Genomic DNA, 14,455 nt, shown 5'->3' with positions numbered 1-14,455 from the left:
CTGAGCCACCCAGGCACCCTATATAAGCTCCTTTTTCTTAATAATCCACCTGTTGCTTAGAGAAGGATTATTGACCAGAAAGGCTACCACATTTCTATGAGAATCCAAACTTCTTTTGAAATGATGTGAATTCAGAAGAATAATTTTTTAAAATAATAAATAAATAATAAATAACTTCTATTTGTATTTCTAAATATCACAAATTTAGAAGCATGATTATCACCTATAGCTAAGGGAGAGTGTAGCTGCTTCTCTCCTACCCAAATTTTACCTCAGTTTAAACTAAAAATGTTGATTTTTTTTTCAAGTGAAAATGCTCTAGCAATCATTTGGGCTTCAGTTTGCTGGAAGAGTTTCAGATCATTTCCTAACAATAATTTTTAATAAAGAAAGAAATGACTAAGAATACCTGGGTGGCTCAGTCAGTTAAGTGTCTGCCTTCAATTCAGGTTATGATCCAAGGGTTGTGGGATCAAGTCCCACATCGGGCTCCTTGCTCCCACGTTGGGGAGTCTGCTTCTCCCTCTGCGTGCTCTCTCTGTCTCTCTGACAAATAAATTAAATTTAACTTAACTAATTTAAAAAAGAAATAACTAGGCCCTAATTATTCAACCTATGGAAATTATGAAAGGGGAGTCCCACTTTACCAAATCTGCAGGTTTGTCCATGGCAGGCTGAACTTCAAAGTCAAATAGTCATGTTTTACAACAGCTGTAATCAAGTTATTACTGATCCCTGTCTCACAAAATCAGAGGGATAAATTTTTCTAATTCTTTTAGTAGGAAACCATAATATTCTAGAGCTTTGTCCATAGAAATAAAGTTTGTTATTTAAACGAATCCACTTTGACCACTCTGCCCTGATCGAAATCAGGTGAAAACTTTTAACACAGTCCTGTGACTCTTCCTATTTCAGGAGGAAAAGTCCCCCCAAATTAGCTGAAAACATAACTTCAGTCATCTACAAAAAGATTTACTTCATCTGTATTTCATGTCACAGATTCCCAAGGGACAGAGAATTTACTTCCTTGGACAATATCATGGAAAGCTGATTCTCCCCCTTTAAGATGTGGTACTTGTATCTGATATAAATATAAACTAAGATTATAACTTAATAGATTAATAAGATCTATTAGAATGGTTTTGATTTAGAAATGTATTCCTATTCTTACTTCATATACACACTCCAACAAGAAGTATTTCTGTTCAAGACAAATGAATTACTTGATGTAATAATTCAACCTTAAAATGGAGTGTGTTATGTTGAAGGAATGCTGCATTTCTGTTTAGTACAGAGTTTAGCATAAGGAAGGGGATGTCAAGTATGATCTTTACCATGAAGTAGTCTACTGTGGAACATGGCTGTCCTCCAAATTATTTAAGGGGAAAAAAAACCCTAATGAATTAACACAGGAGGAAGGCTGTTTCCATGGCAATTGAACTATCAGAAAACCCAAAGAACAGAGATTCTTTCTCTAGCTAGTTTACGTAGTTCCATTTTTAACTCCTTGCTACTGGCAGTCAGAATCAACAGGCACTCAGGCTAGCAAAGTAAATGTTTACTTTCCAAAACACCAAGAAATAAATCATGATCCAGTTATTATTTCTTGAAAAGATGATCATTATCCCTGAGAAAAGGGAAGAGAGGGGAGAGATGGAGAGAAATGTCTACAAAGAGCTTTGGGCAGAGGACAATGAATATTAGAGAAGATTCAACAGAACTCCTCATTTGAATTTAAGATTCCTGTACTGAGGGCACAGGAGGCCAACAAAAGAAAATTCCGATTGGCTTGTAAAGTCTATGACAGTGATGCAATCAGGGCACTCTCGAGTATTGAAGAGAGGCACTAATCCCACTTTGGGTGGAGCTGGGGGTCCTCAGAGAGGTAAAACCTATACAGGTTTTTAGAGGATGACTCAGTGCAAGATAAGCCAATAAGAATGGAAGGATACTGCAGGAATTGAGACAGATAACAGCAAAGTGGAAGCAGAATGGTTTGTATGGGAAACAACTCCAAGCAGTTAGTTTGTACTAAAGCAGTTAGTATTACTGTATCAAGGGTGAAAAAGCTGCCAGAGATGAGACTAGACAGAAAATGGAAAAACTGAGAGCTTTACTCCTAAGGTCAGGAACATGGCAGGGATGTCCACTCTCACCACTGATGTTCAACATAGTAGTGCTGAAGTCCTAGTCTCAGCAATCAGACAACAAAAAGAAATAAAAGGCATCCAAATCAGCAAAGAAGAAGTCAAACTTTCACTCTTTGTGGACAACATGATACTCTATGTAGAAAATCTGAAAGAACCCACCAAAAAATTGCTAGAACTGATACAGGAATTCAGCAAAGTTGCAAAATATAAACTCAAACACAGAAATCTGTTGCATTTCTATATAGCAATGATGAAGCAGCAGAAAGAGAAATCAAGGAATTGACCCCATTTACAATTTCACCAAAAACCATAAGATACCTAGGAATAAGTCTAACCAAAGAGGTAAAAGATCTGTATTCTGAAAACCATAGAACATTTATGAAAGAAATTGAGGAAGACACAAAGAAATGGAAATACATTCTATGCTCATGGATTGGAAGAACAAATATTATTAAAATGTCTATGTTATCCAAAGCAATCTACACATTCAGTGCAATCCCTATCAAAATAATGTCAGCATTTTTCACAGAGCTGGAACAAATAATCCTGAAATTTGTATGGAACCAGAAAAGACCCTGAACAGCCAAAGTAATGTTGAAAAAGAAAACCAAAGCTGGAGGCATCACAATTCCAGACTTCAAGCTGTATTACAAAGCCGCAATACACACAGTATGGTACTGGCACAAAGCAGACACATAGATCAATGGGACAGAATAGGGAACCCAGAAATGGACCCTCAACTCTATGGTCAACTAATCCTATTGACAAAGCAGGAAAGAATAGCCAATGGAAAAGAGACAGTCTCTTCAACAAATGGTGTTGGGAAAATTGGACAGCCATATGCAAAAGAATGAAACTGGACCACTTTCTTACACCATACACAAAAATAAACTGAAAATGGATGAAAGACCTAAATGTGAGACAGGGATCCATCAAAATCCTAGAGGAGAACACAGACAGCAACCCCTTTGACTTTGGCTGCAGAAACTTCTTGCTAGACACGTCTTCAAAGGCAAGAGAAACAAAAGCAAAAATGAACTGTTGGGACTTCAAGATAAAAAGCTTTTGCACAGCAGAGGAAACAGTCAACAAAACTAAAAAGCAACCTCTGGAATGGTAAATATTTTTTTAAATTAATTTCATTTTCCATGTGTCCATTGATAGTATATAAAATATTCTACATTTCTCAACTCATTTACTAGTTCTAATAGGTTTTGGGTAGATTACTTAAGACTTTCTGCTTAGATGATCATGTGTCTACAAATAAAGTCAGTATAAAATTTTTCTTTTCCATTATATGTGTCTTTAATATTTTTATTGTTTTTTTGCACTTGCTAGGATTTCCAGTAAAGTATTCAATATAAATGGTGAGAGTTAATAACCTGTGCCTCATTCTTGATCATAGAAGGAAAACATTTAATCTTTCACCTTTAAATAAGATTTGTCCTAGATTTTTCATAGGTCTTTCATTAGGTTCATAAATTTTCTTTCTATTTCTAGTCTGTTGAGAATTTTATCAGGAATGGATGTTGGAATTTATAAAATGTATTTTCTGCCTTTATTTAGAATATTATAGAATCTTTATTTTAAAAATGTTAATATGATAAATTATATATATATATATAATATATATATATATATAAAATATATATATCAGATTGATCCTGAAATACTAAACTAGTCTTGCATTCTGGGATACCCTCTCTTGATTATGATATATTACATTTTCAATACATTGTTGGACTCTATTTGCTAAAATTAAAATTTTTTCATGTATGTTAATGATAGATATTGGTCTAAAGTTTCCTTTTCTTATAATACCTTTGATGTTGCTCCACTGTCCTCTAGCTTGAATTGCTGTTTTCCATGTAAAAATCTGTTGTCATTCTCTTTTCCTTAACATATAATACATCATTTTCTCTCTGGCTGTTTTTAAGATAGTCTCTTGATCTCTAACTTTAGGCAATTTGATTATGATATCCTACATTTTTTCTCCTTCTTGGGTTTTGTTGCGCTTGATTCTGTGGCTTTAGACTTTTCATCAAATTTGGAAAAATTTCCTCCAATATTTCTTCAAATATTTTTTGTGATCCTTCCCACTCATCTTCTTCTAGGACTCCAGTTACATATACTGAGGAAGAAGAGAAAAATGGAATTTATGTGCAACCAGAAATCTCTGTAACATGAATACTGTAAATCAAACAACAGATCTGTTCCAACTTTGGCATTGGCTTTATCTTATTTAATTCTATAGTTCACAATAGACATTTTAGATCATATTTATTTTCAAATATCCTGTGGTGTAAGTAAATATTTCTAAATTTCTTCTTTCAAAGAGAACATACCTTAGTACCATAGCTATTTCAGTATAAGTCAGTGTTCAATAACTATTGTTGTCTAACTGCTTGGATCTCTAATTTCAGATGTCTGTTTTCCTAAGTAAATAGTAATTCCCTCCACCTGGGCAGAGTGTACTGCTATCTTTTTAGGTACTTAGTTAAAACAACTATCCTGTTTTTATGTGAAGTCACAATACAGTAGGGTATGTGAAATAATAGAATTATAACCAATAAATAGAAGAAATACAGAGGAGGAAGCAATTCATTCAGTCAAAGATGAAGGGCTGTTACAAAAAGTTATCAACAGGAGGGAAATACTAGGTAGGAGTCTGAAGAACACCCACCAGATGGGTAGGAAGGGAAAGAAATATATTAGAGTCATAGAAGTATAAGAGCGTCTGCTGTGATGGGTTACTGAGAGCCTCTGAGCATTGTGGAAGAACAAAATGGGAGGTATAAGAAAAAGATTTGGGTTGGAAAAAAAGATGCCTTGTATGCCAGAATGGAGAGTTTGAATATAACTAGGGGAGTGACATGGTCAGATTTGCATTTCAAATCTGGTACTCTGGTAGTTATGTAGGGAGAAGAAACACTAGAGGCTAGGAAATTTGTGGAGAAACTGTAATCCAGGAAAAATACAGTGAAATTCTAGATTAAGGGAGCAAAGAGAAACAAAGTAGGACAGATTCAGGGGATGATTGGCTAATTTTTTTATTACTTACAGTATGCTAGTCACTGATCTACATGTCTACATGCCTAATGTACATTAACACATTTCTTTCTTCACATCATCCATAGGAAGTAGATATGATTTTACACGTAAAGAATCTGAGATCACGTAAATGTGTAAACAGAATTCAAATGCAGGTATTCTGACTCTATGGCCCACATTTTTGACCTTAAGAAGCACAATCAACAGAAATTGAGAACTGGATATAGGAACAAAGGAGATTCTTACCAGTATTTAGTATTAGGTAAAAGGTAATGAATGAGTAAGAAAGAAATGATGAAGTACTCCACCAATGTCATTCCTTACATTGATTTTATGTGTCCTAAATATGGAATTTTCTAGAGGAAATGTCAAGTCCTATAGAAATTTTGGTTTATATTATTTCCTTAAAATTTGTGAACAGAACACAGAGCTAGAATGCCATATGCTGAATTGTAATCTGTTTGGATACCCCGGAGTAGAACATTCCCAATCCTCAGGACACAAGTCTGCCTCCCAACCCAGAACACACATATACTCATGAACATTCTCTTTTGAAAGAGATAAAAAAAATCACCCCCCTTCTTTGCTCTCTACTTCTTGTTAGCTCTGACCAAAATGTGGGTTCTCTAATTATTAAATAGTCCTAACAGTTGGGCTGATTACCCAAGGAAGTGTGGGCTCTTCACAAACAGGGCTGAAATTGGCTGACACCATCACCTACTGGTCCTTTAGCACAAGGGGTAGTATTCATTTCTAGCCTCTAGCAGCACATTCACAAGTTGGTCCCATAATTAACTAAATAGGCCCCTTCATTTAGGAGTGCCCCAGTCCTGAAGTCTCATTCCTGTCAGAAAGTCATCTTCTCTAGCCTATTTACTGGGGACAGAAGGACTATTTATGAAAGCAAGCTTATCTTTGACGTGAATCACCACATTAACGTGCATTTCAAATTAATGGACCCCATTCTACCCTCTCAGTGTCCATTGGCTCCGAAAAGATAGCTACACCCATACAGTTTCATTTGCATTCTGTCAGGCACTCCATTACCTGCTACAGACTGGGGAATCCAGCTACTGAGGGGAGACTCCTGGTAGCTCCCATATTCTCTCAGCAAACAATATATTGAGTCAGCTCAAAGGCTATATAGGTACATATCTCAAGAAAAAAGCCTAAGGATATATGATGAGAGTCTAATAATAGAAGAATGCCTCTTTTCCCTATGTGTATTGTGTTAATGTTAGGATGGGGGGAGATGAATTAACATTCTTCCATATCCTAACATTCTTCTATACCTTAATGCCTATGGATTTAATTCAGTCTAGCTAATTAAGTATTTGTTGATTGTTTACTAGTTAGTTACCAAGTACTGTGCTATGCAGTGGTAATATCAAGAAAACCAGCATATGGTTTCTGTCCTTAAGATGCTCACCATCTACAATCCAACAATTCCACTACTGGATATATCTGAAAGAAATGAAATCACAGTCTTGAAAAGATATTGTAGCATTATTAAAATAGCCAAATCATGGAAACAACCTGAGTGTTGAATGGATAAAGAAAATGTGCTATATACATACAAACATATAGTGGAATATTATCTCTTTTAATTAAAAAAAATCTTGCTATTTGCAACAACATGGATGGACCTTGAGGGCATTATGCTAGTTCAAACAAATCAGAGAAAAACAAATACTGCATGATCTCATGGGAATCTAAACAGAAACTCACAATAGCAGAGAACAGATTGGTGGTTGTCAGAGGTCGAGGGTAAAAGTGGGGGAAGTGGGTGAAGGTGACCAAAAGGTACAAACTTACATCATAAGGTAAATAAGTTCTAGGTATATAATGGACAACATGACTAATATAGTTAATTATACTGTACCGTATATTTGAAAGTTGGTAAGAGAGTAGATAGAAGCAGGGACATTTAATTCATTGTAACAGGAGTTAAAGCAGCAAGTATTGGCACAGATTTTAATAAATTGGTATGTTTGTTGGGAGTGTATAGAGATTCACACCTGAATTTTTATATTTTTTCCATTAAATAAGATATAAAGTCATCAATAAAGAGTGAAAAGGGAGAGTTTTGTTGAAGTTTGAAGTACTGCTTGAGTTTATGAGACACTTTGACTAGTTTTTATTTCTTGATGTCCTGGAAATACCTCCTTTCTTATTAAAGATCAAAGTATTGTCTAGCCCAGAGACTGCTCATAGCTAACAATGGAAGATTTTAAGACATTGTCTATTCTTTATCATCAACTTGACTCTATTTATATGTATTACATTATAAAATTATAAATATTGACATTTCATAAGATTGTAAAGTCATAAATATTGAATGTGTAAGAAGCATTAGAGATTATCTACTCACTGCCCTTGCTACAAATAAAATTAAGTCAGAAAATTTTAGCAATTTGCACATGAAACCTAGCTACATAGTGGTAAAAAGAACAGATCCCATATATTTTAATTTTCATTTCAATAATATTCTATACTTCTCATGTTTAGTAACTTGTAATATAATTTTCTAGTTGGCACTCAGCTAAATATTATTGCAGTAGATGAAATGTCTACTAATACAGTATCCACCTTGATATTTATTGTAAATCCAAAGCATTTCTTTATGAGGTATTCTCTTAGCTCTTCAAATAGTGGCTCTTTCTTGTTCTTCAGGTATCACTTCACATGTCTGTCTCAGAAAGAAAGGTCTTTCCCAACCAACTCCACATACACATCTCTGGGACTATCACACCATCACACCTTATTTTATTTCCTTCATAACAATATTCCTAGGTTATGGTGATGTCTGTCAGGACTGTCCACCATAAAGTTACTATTTTTCTTTTTAAGTAAAATAACTAGTAAGTATTTTATGAAGAAATACTTTGAGATTATGTAAAAATCTCATTTCTCATCAGTATACTTTTGTCCACCAGTTTTACTGATGATTCTTTTTTTTCCCATTATTTATTTATTTATTTATTTATTTATTTATTTATTTATTTATTTATTTTTTATTTATTGATGTAGTGTTCTATGATTCATTGTTTGCATATAACACCCACTGCTCCATTCAATACGTGCCCTCTTTAATACCCATCACCAGGCTAACCCATCCCCCCACCCCCCTCCCCTCTAGAACCCTCAGTTTGTTTCTCAGAGTCCATAGTCTCTCATGGTTCATCTCCCCCTCCGATTCCCCCACCTCATTTTTCCCTTCCTACTATCTTCTTCTTTTTTTTTTTTTAACATATAATGTATTATTTGTTTCAGAGGTCTGTGATTCAACAGTCTTACACAATTCACAGTGCTCACCATAGCACATACCCTCCCCAATGTCTATCACCCAACCACTGATGATTCTTTTTTTTTTTTAATATTTTATTTATTTATTTGAGAGAGAGAGAATGAGAGACAAAGAGCACAAGAGGGAAGAGGGCAGAGGGAGAAGCAGACCCCCTGCTGAGCAGGGAGCCTGATGTGGGACTTGATCCCAGGACTCCAGGATCATGACCTGAGCCGAAGGCAGTCGCTTAACCAACTGAGCCACCCAGGCGCCCACCACTGATGATTCTTAATGGAAACATTTATTACTATGGTGATGATTCATTTTTTCCAACCCCATCATTCTTTTACATTTATTATTTGATATTTTACAGTTGGAAAGAGTGTTCTTGTATCCCCTTTATTTACATATTCATTTATGTATTTATATATGTAAAAATTTATGATTTTAATCTATCATTATTTATTTTGATGCTCAACTATCCAAGATTTGGCCAGTGAGAGCCCTTCAAACTAGTTCCTGTGCCCTTTTGCTATGTCTCCATCACTATTTGAGCACTTCCTTACCTACTGGCACCCATAAAAAAGATATTCTAATTTCAACTTGAACTTTTGCTACACTAGCTCTGGAATCACTTATTTTTCTAATGATCCTTGGTTCTTTTTAGTGAAGAATAGTATTTAGAAACCACTATATGGGTGGTAGGGATGCTTATTAGTATTAGAGTGCATTGTGCTAAAGTCATCTCAGTGGACAGAGATAGAAAATATCTAAACATACATACTTCTATATCTATCATTATATTTTAACACCATGAATTTACACTGACACCTCCAATTACAACATCAAAAGCTTCATTCTAGTCTTTTCCCTTTCCATTTCTGTAACTCACTTCTCTGACAATTAGAAACCTGGCTCTCATAATCGACAACATATTTACTTATTTGTTCAGTACCAGAATATACTTTAAATATTTTGGAATCAATAACCTATACCCCTGTGAAAAACAAACCTACTAACTAGAATCAATATTTGTTTACAGTTCTTTTTGTATGTAACCTGAGGGTATATAATCAAAATACAGTGCAAGAAAATTCCTTGAATCAGTCCACCTCATTCCCACTCAGTGTAGTTATATTACTCATTTGGAATACAATTAGGCTCATTTGTTTTTGTTGGATCCATTTTGGTTTTCCCCCAAACTTGTTGATTTCATTCATTCGTTCATTCACTCATTCATTCATTCATTTTAGAATGTGAAACATCATCTTGGTACTAAAATTCAGAACTATACAAATACATACAAATTAGAGAACTGTCTCTCCCCTAACCCATACATTCTACTCCATTCCTATAGCTCCCATTCTTTTCTACCCATTACTAACCACCTGTGGTGGTAACTGTCTTTGGTTTATGCTTCCTGTGTTTTGTATTACATAAATAAGCAAGTACATGTATCTTTCTATTCCCCTTTTTTTCTTACACAAGTCAGTAAATTCCAGACAGTCTTTTATATTTTGCTTTTTAAAAAATCATAAATACTCCAAATCATTCTGTATCAGCTTAGAGATCTTCCTCTTTCTTTTTACAGTTGCATAGTACTCCTTTGGATAGAAATACCATAATTTGTTCAACTGCTCCCCTTTAGGTGGCTTCTCATATTCTGTAATTACAAACAATGTTATAGTGAATAACCTTGTGCACATATATTTTTGAATTGGGTGTATACATTCAGGATAGATTCCTATAAAGGGCTGTGTGGGTTGAAAGGTAAATGCATAAGTACTTTTGTTAGATATTGCCAAATCCCCTTCTCCAAAGCTTGTACTGATTTGCATGTTTGAAGTTGTCCCACTAGCAATATATGAGAGTGCTGGATTGCACACAGCTTCCCCCAACATATATGTTGTCATATTTTTTAATTTTGCCAGTCTGAAAGATGAAAAATAGTATCTTTGTGTATTTTCAATTTATATTTTTCTACTTATGAATGAGGCTGAAATGGTTTTTCATTAAGGGTGATTTTTTTTTTTTTTTGTAAATTGTCAATTATCTTTTACCCACTTTTCTATCAGAGATTTGGTGTTTATTCCCTCTCAATTTTTAAGAGTTCCTTATACATTAGGGAAATCAGCCCTTTATCTGCTATATGGAGTAAAAATTTTTCAGTTTTTTAGTTGTCTGTTATTATCTGATTTGTCAGGATTTAATGGTTCATTCAACTCCCATATATAGAAAATACTACCAGAGCTTATTCTTCTTTCCTATTTATTTTTAACTCTTTTTTATCTTCCCATTTTTTATTCACAGCATTTCTACATATTCAGAATTATAATATTTCAAATCATACTTCCATCCTTGTAGCCATATTTGTTTTAGTCTTAGATGTGCAATGAAATATATCAAATGTTTATCATAAACCACATTGCTGAAGTTTTCTCAGTCATCTCTTTATTTGGATAAACCCATCCTCCAGTAGATTCTGTTCTTCTATTGTCTTAACATCTGAATACAATCTTTGGTTCACAATTTCTTTCTAGTTGTTTGTTTGTTTGTTTGTTTGTTTTTATTATGTTATGTTAATCACCATACATCATTAGTTTTTGATGTAGTGTTCCATGATTCATTGTTTGCATATAACACCCAGTGCTCCATTCAATACATGCCCTCTTTAATACCCATCACCAGGCTAGCCCATCCCCCCACCCCCCTCCCCTCTAGAACCCTCAGTTTGTTTCTCAGAGTCCATAGTCTCTCAAGGTTCGTCTCCCCCTCCAAATTCCCCCCTTCATTCTTCCCTTCCTACAATCTTCTTTTTTTTAACATATAATGTATTATTTGTTTCAGAGGTACAGGTCTGTGGTTCAACAGTCTTACACAATTCACAGTGCTCACCATAGCACATACCCTCCCCTGTTTTGTTTTATTTTTATACTGTTGATCCATTGCTCTATTATTTTGTAAGTTGTTTTGGAGAAGTCTGACTCCAGTCTATTTTTCCCTCCTTGTAAGTCATTTGATATTTTTGATAGAAGGCCTTAAGAAAAATTTTTTCTAGATCTTGAATTCTAAGTTTACTAGGATATGTCTCAAAGCTGGCCATTCCAGGCCCTTTTTCTCAGGTACCCACTGAACCTTTTCAAGATGTCAATTCAGATCTTCATTTGTTACTGGAACATCTTTTGGATTAGTTTTAAATATTAGTTTTATCCCATTGTTTTCTTTTTCTGCTTTAAGGACTCCAATACACACACACACACACACACACATACACACACATTTTTCTTTGCCTGTCTTCCATTTCAACCACTTTCTCTCTGTTCCTTTTTATTTTTTGTGTCAATTTCATTATCTTTTGTTTTCCTACTTCAATATGTCATAAAAATTTCACTTTAGTCTGTTTTCCCTTGGGTACACTATGATCATATTTACGATCATTTTCTCTTTTTTTATGTCTTTAATGAGTTTAGTCAATCCTTTTTGATTTTTACTACTTTTTGTCCATTTCTGTCTTTAATGTTTTCATATCTGTAAATGCTTGTTTAGAATTCTAAATTCAATTTGGAGTTCTTTTACTACAATTTATCTTCTTCATGTTATCTGGGGACAAATTCTCATCAAGTGAAATATTTTGATTCTGATTTTGTTATCCTATAGCAAGGAGCCTTGAATAGATTTATTCACTTTTGTCTTATTCATTTTGTGGCAAACAAAATTTTTAATTCAATGGTTCCCTCTTATGTCAGTGCAGCAGAGCAGAGTTATCTAATGGATTTTGTATGGGGGTTGCTGGGGGAGGTGGGGGAGGGATTGTGTGTCTTCCAGTTTTAGATTATTTTTTGGCTTGCAAGACCCTAACATTCTTTCTTCCTTTCTTTCTTTCTTTCTTTCTTTCTTTCTTTCTTTCTTTCTTTCTTTCTTTCTTTCTTCCTTCCTTCCTTCCTTCCTTCTTTCTTTTTCTTTCTTTTTTTGATTAAGAAAATGTATATTTCTTTATTTTTTAATTATTTTTATTTTATGTTAGTCACCATACAGCACTTCATTAGTTTTTTTTTTTTAAGATTTTTAATTTATTTATCTGAGAGAGAGAATGGGAGACAGAGAGCATGAGAGGGGGAGGATCAGAGGGAGAAGCAGACTCCCTGCCGAGCAGGGAGCCCGATGCGGGACTTGATCCCGGGACTCCAGGATCATGACCTGAGCCGAAGGCAGTTGCTTAACCAACTGAGCCACCCAGGCACCCCATTAGTTTTTGATGTAGTTTTCCATGATTCATTATTTGCATATAACACCCAGTGCTCATTGCAATACGTGCCCTCCTTAATACCCATCACTGGGCTAACCCAACCCCCTACCACCCTCCCCTCTGAAACCCTCAGTTTGTTTCCTGGAGTTCATAGTCTCTCATGGTTGATAGCAGCAACATCCACAATAGCCAAACTGTGGAAGGAGCCAAGATGCCCTTCAACAGATGAATGGATAAAGAAGATGTGGTTCATATATACAATGGAATATTACTCAGCCATCAGAAAGGATGAATACCCACTATTTGCATTGACATGGATGGAACTGGAGGGGATTATGCTAAGTGAAATAAGTCAAGCAGAGAAAGACAATTATCATATGGTTTCACTTATATGTGGAACATAAGGAATAGCATGGAGGACATTAAGAGAAGGAAGGGAAAAATGAAGGGGGGGCGGAAATCAGAGGAGGAGACGAACCATGAGACACCCTAACATTTCTCTTTTGCTTCCTTTATACTTCACCATCCAATCATCAAAAGTACCTTTCCCTTATCGTTTTGTTTTTTACCTCCCCCAAAAGCAACATATTACAAAGACTGTCACCTGGAGTTGTGTGGACTTTTAAATCTCTTTCCTGTAGCCAGTGTTCTGACCTACTTTTCCAATAATTTCAACCTAAGGGTGAAACTTCTTCTTTGTGGTATTGGTTTTAAATCAATCTTTGACCATCACTAGCTCTTTTCTACTCTTTCCAGCAGTTTTTCCTTTACTGATCACCATGAAGACTTGCAGACTTACAGGAAGAACATGAGAGACAGCTCACTTGAATTTTTATATATTCATATATAAAGGTAATATGAAGTTTGAATGTTTTCTGTCTTCTAGTTATGCTTGGAGTGTAGTTATGTGTAGTTTGTTTGTTCTTTTATTGTTCTGTATTGTATCTGAAGGAATATGGGGAGATACGCATTAAAACAGGTGAAATTTTTTGTAGTGACCAGAAATTCTATTCTAAAATTATTTTTAGCTCATTTTTGAATGAGTGATATATTAATATAGTTCAAATACAAATGTACAAAGAAGTGAAAAGTTTCTTGCCTACTTTTATCTTCTATAGCTCCTTACTAATTTTTAGTCCTTATATGTTCTCCCAGAAATTTTAATGTAATATATATACATATAAAGTTATTTGTCCACCCCTTGATTTTATATAAATGGTATGCTACTATACATACTGTTTTGCAGTTGGATTTTTTTCACTTAGCAATACATCTTGTAAATCTTCCCATTTCAGTATATGAAGTGTTTTCTTATTATTTTTTACATAGTTTTTCACTTTATGAGTGTCTTAATGTACTTATTCAGTTCCTATTGATGAAAATTGAATACATTTTGCCAAATTAGTCTCCATAGAAACTGTACTAATATACATTCCTACCAGTAATGTATGAAAAGATCTATTTCCTCACAGCCTCACTAACTTAGTATATTATCAAATACATCTAACATTTTAATTCTTAACAATTCTAGAGGTGAAAAACGGCATTATAGTGTCATTTTATTTACATTTATATCATGAGTAAGTTAAGCATTTTCATATATTTAGGAACTATTTGCATTTCCTTTTCTGAATTGTATTTCCATAGCCTTTACCTAAATCTGGTATATTTCCAAATAATTATTTGAACCTTGAATTAGGGTTCTGTAATGAATACAAGGCT

This window comes from Mirounga angustirostris, unplaced genomic scaffold, assembly GCF_029215605.1.
Source record: "Mirounga angustirostris isolate CCGP_5_RB_7025 unplaced genomic scaffold, mMirAng1.0.hap1 SCAF_7, whole genome shotgun sequence".
Taxonomy (NCBI): Eukaryota; Metazoa; Chordata; class Mammalia; order Carnivora; family Phocidae; genus Mirounga; species Mirounga angustirostris.
Note: the sequence above shows the minus strand (reverse complement) of the source record.